Here is a 7,598-nt window from a genome sequence, read left to right as displayed (position 1 = left end):
CTTTAGCACACGAAAATCGTCGAAATGAGGGGTATGCTTGCTTCGGGGCTCGTTTGACCTTCCTAAACGATGGGCTATAGCACACGAAAATTTATAAAATCTGCATTTGTCTGCTTTGGGGCTCGTTTGAACTTGCAAATGCACCATTTTTCCCCACGGGATGAACATGTTCCGTTTCGAAGGTCTTAACGAACGTTCATAAAAAATTTTGGCAAATTTATTTTGGATTTCCGGATAAAAAAACTCATGGGGTGTAGCACACAAAAATAGATAAAATTCGTCTTTGCATGCTTAGGGACTCGTTTGAACTTTAAAATGCACCATTTTCACCACGAAACAAACTAGTTCCATTTCTAAGGTATTAATGTACCTCCATAAAAAATTCCGACCATTTTATTTTTGATATTGGGATAAAAAAGTCGATTGGCTATAGCACACGAAAATTCATAAAATTTGCATTTTACTGTATATGGGCTCGTTTGCACTTGAAAATGCACCATTTTTTCTGACGGAATGAACTGGTTCCGTTTCTAATTTCTTAACGGACGTCCATGTAAAATTTCAGCAATTTGGTTTTAATATTCTTGAATAAAAAAAATCCATAGGCTATACCACACGAAAATCAGAAAAATTTGTCTTTGTGTGCTTTGTGGCTTGTTTGAATTTAAAAAGGCACTATTTTTCCATGCGGGACAAACTTATTTCATTTCTAAAGTCTTAACGGACGTCCATGAAAAATTTCAGCGATTCTGTGTCGGAATTTCTGGATCAAAAAAAATTCATAGGCTATAGAACACGAAAATCAGTAAATCTGTCTTTGCCTACTCTTGGACTCGTTACGAACCATTTTTCCCGGCAGGATGAACTTGTTTCATCTCAAAGGTCTTAACGAACGTCCATGAAAATTTTTGTCCATTTTATTTTGAGATTTTGGAATTAAAAAAAATCATGGGCAATAGCATACGAAAATCGATAAAATCTACCTTTACCTGTTTTGTGGCTCGTTTAAAGTTGAAAATGTACTATTTTCTCCCGCGGGATGAATTTATTCCATTTCTAAGGTCTTAACGTTCGTCCATGAAAAATTTTGGTCATTTTGTTGCGGGATTTCTGGATCAAAAATAATCCATGAGTTATAGCACACGAAAATCGGCCAAAATCTGTCTTTGCCTGCTTCGGAGCTCGTTTAAACTTGAAAATGCACCATTTTTTCCGACGGAATGAGTTTCTAATTTCTTAACGGACGTCCATGTAAAATTTCATCAATTTTGTTTCAAAATTTTTGAATAAAAAAAATCCATAGGCTATAGCATACGAAAATCAGAAAAAATTGTCTTTGTGTGCTTTGTGGCTTGTTTGAATTTTAAAATTCACTATTTTTCCATGCGGGATGTACTTATTTCATTTCTAAAATCTTAACGGACATCCATGAAAAATTTCAGCCATTTTGTGTTGGAATTTCTAGATCAAAAAGAATTAATAGGCTATAGAACACGAAAATCGGTAAATTTGTCTTTGCCTACTCTTGGACTCGTTATAAACCATTTTTCCCGGCGGGATGAACTTGTTCCATCTCTAAGGTCTTAATGAACGTCCATGAAAATTATCGTCCATTTTATTTCGAGATTTTGGAATAAAAAAAAATTCATGGGCTACAGCACACGAAAATCGATAAAATCTACCTTTACCTGCTTTGTGGCTCGTTTAAAGTTGAAAATGTACTATTTTCTCCCGCGGGATGAACTTTTTCCATTTCTAAGGTCTTAACGTTCGTCCGTGAAAAATTTTGGTTATTTTGTTGCGGGATTTCTAGATCAAAAATAATCCATGAGTTATATCACACGAAAATCGAGCAAAATCGGTGTTTGCCTGCTTTGGGGCTCGTTTGAACTTTAAAATGCACCATTTTTTCTGACGGAATGAACTGGTTCCGTTTTTAATTTTTAACGGATGTCCATGTAAAATTTCAGCAATTTTGTTTCAAAATTTTTGAATAAAAAAAATCCATAGGCTATAGCACACGAAAAACAGAATAATTTGTCTATGTGTTCTTTGTGGCTTGTTTGAATTTAAAAATGCACTATTTTTCCATGCGGGACGAACTTAGTTCATTTCTAAAGTCTTAACGGACGTCCATGAAAAATTTCAGCGATTTTGTGTTGGAATTTTTGGATCAAAAAAAATTCATAGGCTATAGAACAAGAAAATCCATAAATCTGTCTTTGCCTACTCTTGGACTCGTTATGAACCATTTTTCCCAGCGGGATGAACTTGTTTCATCTCTAAGGTCTTAACAAACGTCTATGAAAATTTTCGTCCATTTTATTTCGAGATTTTGGAATAAAAAAATATTCATGGGCTATAGCACAGGAAAATCGATAAAATCTACCTTTACCTGCTTTGTGGCTCGTTTAAAGTTGAAAATGTACTATTTTCTCACGCGGGATGAACTTATTCCATTTCTAAGGTCTTAACGTTCGTCCATGAAAAATTTTGGTCATTTTGTTACGGGATTTCTGGATAAAAAATAATCCATGATTTATAGCACACGAAAATAGGCCAAAATTTGTCTTTTCCTACTTCGGGGCTCTTTTAAACTTGAAAATGCACCATTTTTTCCGACGTAATGAGTTTCTAATTTCTTAACGGACGTCCATGTAAAATTTCATCAATTTTGTTTCAAAATTTTTGAATAAAAAAAATCCATAGGCTATAGCACACGAAAATCAGAAAAATTTGTCTTTGTGTGCTTTGTGGCTTGTTTGAATTTTAAAATTCACTATTTTTCCATGCGGGATGAACTTATTTCATTTCTAAAATCTTAACGGACGTCCATGAAAAATTTCAGCCATTTTGTGTTGGAATTTCTAGATCAAAGAGAATTAATAGGCTATAGAACACGAAAATCGGTAAATTTATCTTTGCCTACTCTTGGACTCGTTATAAACCATTTTTCCCGGCGGGATGAACTTGTTCCATCTCTAAGGTCTTAATGAACGTCCATGAAAATTTTCGTCCATTTTATTTCGAGATTTTGGAATAAAAAAAATTCATGGGCTATAGCACACGAAAATCGATAAAATCCACTTTTACCTGCTTTGTTGCTCGTTTAAAGTTGAAAATGTACTATTTTCTCATGCGGGATGAACTTATTTCATTTCTAAGGTCTTAATGTTCATCCATGAAAAGTTTTGGTCATTTTGTTGCGGGATTTCATGATAAAAAATAATCAATGAGTTATAGCACACGAAAATCGGCCAAAATTTGTCTTTGCCTGCTTCAGGGTCCGTTTGAACTTTAAAATGCATCATTTTTTCCTACAGAATGAACTGGTTCTGTTTCTAATTTCTTAACGGACGTTCATGTAAAATTTCAGCAATTTTGTTTCAAAATTTTTGAATAAAAAAAATCCATACGCTATAGCACACGAAAATCAGAAAAATTTGTCTTTGTGTGCTTTGTGGCTTGTTTGAATTTAAAAATGCACTATTTTTCATGCGGGACGAACTTATTTCTTTTCTAAAGTCTTAACGGATGTCCATGAAAAATTTCAGCGATTTTGTGTTGTAATTTCTGGATCAAAAAAAATTCATAGGCTATAGAACACGAAAATCGGTAAATCTGTCTTTGCCTACTCTTGGACTCGTTATGAACCATTTTTCCCGGCGGGATGAACATGTTCCATCTCAAAGGTCTTAACAAACGTCCATGAAAATTTTCGTCCATTTTATTTTGAGATTTTGGAATTAAAAAAAATCATGTGCTATAGCACACGAAAATCGATAAAATCTACCTTTACCTGCTTTGTGGCTCGTTCAAAGTTTAAAATGTACTATTTTCTCCCGCGGGATGAACTTATTCCATTTCTAAGGTCTTAATGTTCGTACATGAAAATTTTTTTGGTCATTTTGTTGCGGGATTTCTGGATCAAAAATAATTCATGAGTTATAGCACACGAAAATCAAAAAAATTTGACATTGTGTGCTTTATGGCTCGTTTGAACTTGAAAATGCACTATTTTTCCATGCGGGACGAACTTATGTCATTTCTAAAGTCTTAACGGACGTCCATGAAAAATTTCATCGATTTTGTGTTGGAATTTCTGGATCAAAAAAATTCATAGGCTATAGAACACGAAAATTGGTAAATCTGTCTTTGCCTACTCTTGGACTCGTTATGAACCATTTTTCCCGGCGGGAAGAACTTGTTCCATCTCAAAGGTCTTAACGAACGTCCATGAAAATTTTCGTCCATTTTATTTCGAGATTTTGGAATAAAAAAATATTCATGGGCTATAGCACACGAAAATCAATAAAATCTACCTTTACCTGCTCTGTGGCTCGTTTAAAGTTTATGTACTATTTTCTCCCGCGGGATGAACTTATTCCATTTCTAAGGTCTTAACGTTCGTCCATGGAAAATTTTGGTCATTTTGTTGCGGGATTTTTGGATCAAAAATAATCCATGAGTTATAGCACACGAAAATCGGCCAAAATCTGTCTTTGTCTGCTTTGGGGCTCGTTTGAACTTAAAAATGCATCATTTTTTCCTACGGAATGAGCTGGTTCCGTTTCTAGTTTCTTAACGAACGTCCAGGTAAAATTTCAGCAATTTTGTTTCAAAATTTTTGAATAAAAAATATTCATAGGCTATACACACGAAAATCAGAAAAATTTGTCATTGTGTGCTTTGTGGCTTGTTTGAATTTAAAAATGCACTATTTTTGCATGCGGGCGAAATTATTTCATTTTATAAAGTCTTAACGGACGTCCATGAAAACTTTCAGTGATTTTGTGTTGGATTATCTAGATCAAAAAATATTCATAGGCTATATAACACGAAAATCAGTAAATTTGTCTTTGCCTACACTTGGACTCGTTATGAACCATTTTTCCCGACGAGATGAACTTGTTTCATCTTTAAAGTCTTAACGAACGTCCACGTTTTCGTCCATTTTATTTCGAGACTTTGGAATAAAAAAAATTCATGGGCTATAGCACACGAAAATCGATAAAATCTACCTTTACCTGCTTTGTGGCTCGTTTAAAGTTGAAAATGTACTATTTTCTCCCGCGGGATGAACTTTTTCCATTTCTAAGGTCTTAACGTTCGTCCGTGAAAAATTTTGGTTATTTTGTTGCGGGATTTCTAGATCAAAAATAATCCATGAGTTATATCACACGAAAATCGGGCAAAATCGGTGTTTGCCTGCTTTGGGGCTCGTTTGAACTTGAAAATGCACCATTTTTTTCCGACAGAATGAACTTGTTCCGTTTCTAATTTTTAACAGATGTCCATGTAAAATTTCAGCAATTTTGTTTCAAAATTTTTGAATAAAAAAAATCCATAGGCTATAGCACATGAAAAACAGAATAATTTGTCTATGTGTTCTTTGTGGCTTGTTTGAATTTTAAAATGCACTATTTTTCCATGCGGGACGAACTTAGTTCATTTCTAAAGTCTTAACGGACGTCCATGAAAAATTTCAGCGATTTTGTGTTGGAATTTTTGGATCAAAAAAAATTCCTAGGCTATAGAACAAGAAAATCCATAATTCTGTCTTTGCCTACTCTTGGACTCGTTATGAACCATTTTTCCCGGCGGGATGAACTTGTTTCATCTCTAAGGTCTTAACAAAGGTCCATGAAAATTTTCGTCCATTTTATTTCGAGATTTTGGAATAAAAAAACATTCATGGGCTATAGCACAGGAAAATCGATAAAATCTACCTTTACCTGCTTTGTGGCTCGTTTAAAGTTGAAAATGTACTATTTTCTCCCGCGGGATGAACTTATTCCATTTCTAAGGTCTTAACGTTCGTCCATGAAAAATTTTGGTCATTTTGTTACGGGATTTCTGGATAAAAAATAATCCATGATTTATAGCACACGAAAATCGGCCAAAATCTGTCTTTTCCTGCTTCGGGGCTCTTTTAAACTTGAAAATGCACTTTTACGACTAAATGAACTGGTTCTGTTTCTAATTTCTTAACGGACAACCATGTAAAATTTCAGCAATTTTGTTTCAAAATTTTTGAATAAAAAAAATCCATAGGCTATAGCACACGAAAATCAGAATAATTTGTCTATGTGTTCTTTTTGGCTTGTTTGAATTTAAAAATGCTATATGTTTCCATGTGGGACGAACTTATTTCATTTCTAAAGTCTAAACGGACGTCCATAAAAAATTTCAGTTATTTTGTGTTGGAATTTCTGGATCAAAAAAAATTCATAGGCTATAGAACATGAAAATCGGTAAATTTGTCTTTGCCTACTCATGGACTCGTTATGAACTATTTTTCGCTGCGGGATGAACTTGTTTCATCTCTAAGGTCTTAACGAACGTCCATGAAAATTTTCGTCCATTTTAGTTCGAGATTTTGGAATAAAAAAAATTCATAGGCTATAGCACACGAAAATCGATAAAATCTACCTTTACCTGCTTTGTGGCTCGTTTAAAGTTGAAAAAGTACTATTTTCTCCCGCGGGATGAACTTATTCCATTTCAAAGGTCTTAAAGTTCGTCCATGAAAAATTTTGGTCATTTTGTTGCGAGATTTCTGGATCAAAAATAATCCATGATTTATAGCACACGAAAATCGACCAAAATCTGTCTTTGCCTACTTCGGGGCTCGTTTAAACTTGAAAATGTGCCATTTTTTACGATTGAATGAACTGGTTCCGTTTCTAATTTCTTAACGGATGTCCATGTAAAATTTCAACAATTTTGTTTCAAAATTTTTGAATAAAAAAAATCCAAAGGCTATAGCACACGAAAATCAGAAAAATTTATCTTTGTTTGCTTTGTGGCTTGTTTCAATTTAAAAATGCACTATTTTTCCATGCGGGACGAACTTATTTCATTTCTAAAGTCTTAACGGACGTCAATGAAAAATTTCAGCGATTTTGTGTTGGAATTTCTGGATCAAACAAAATTCATAGGCTATAGGACACGAAATTCGGTAAATCTGTCTTTGCCTACTCATGGACTCGTTGTGAACCATTTTTTCCGGCGGGATGAACTTGTTCCATCTCTCTAAGGTCTAAAAGAACGTCCATGAAAATTTTCGTCCATTTTATTTTGAGATTTTGGAATAAAAAAAAATTCATGGGCTATAGCACACGAAAATCGATAAAATCTACCTTTACATGCTTTGTGGCTCGTTTAAAGTTGAAAATGTACTATTTTCTCCCGCGGGATGAACTTATTCCATTTCTAAAGTCTTAACGTTCGTCCTTGAAAAATTTTGGTCATTTTGTCGCGGGATTTCAGGATAAAAAATAATCCATAAGTTATAGCACACGAAAATCGGTCAAAATCTGTCTTTTCCTGCTTCGGGGCTCGTTTGAACTTGAAAATGCACCATTTTTTTCCGACTGAATGAACTTGTTCCGTTTCTAATTTCTTAACGGACGTCCATGTAAAATTTCAGCAATTTTGTTTCAAATTTTTTGAATAAAAAAAACCATAGGCTATAGCATACGAATAATCAGAATAATTTGTCTGTGTGTGCTTTATGGCATGTTTAAATTTAAAAATGCACTATTTTTCCATGCGGGACGAACTTATTTCTTTTTATAAAGTCATAACGGACGTCC

This window comes from Solanum pennellii, chromosome 1 (assembly GCF_001406875.1).
Source record: "Solanum pennellii chromosome 1, SPENNV200".
NCBI classification, from domain to species: domain Eukaryota; kingdom Viridiplantae; phylum Streptophyta; class Magnoliopsida; order Solanales; family Solanaceae; genus Solanum; species Solanum pennellii.
This window is presented reverse-complemented; position numbering follows the sequence as displayed.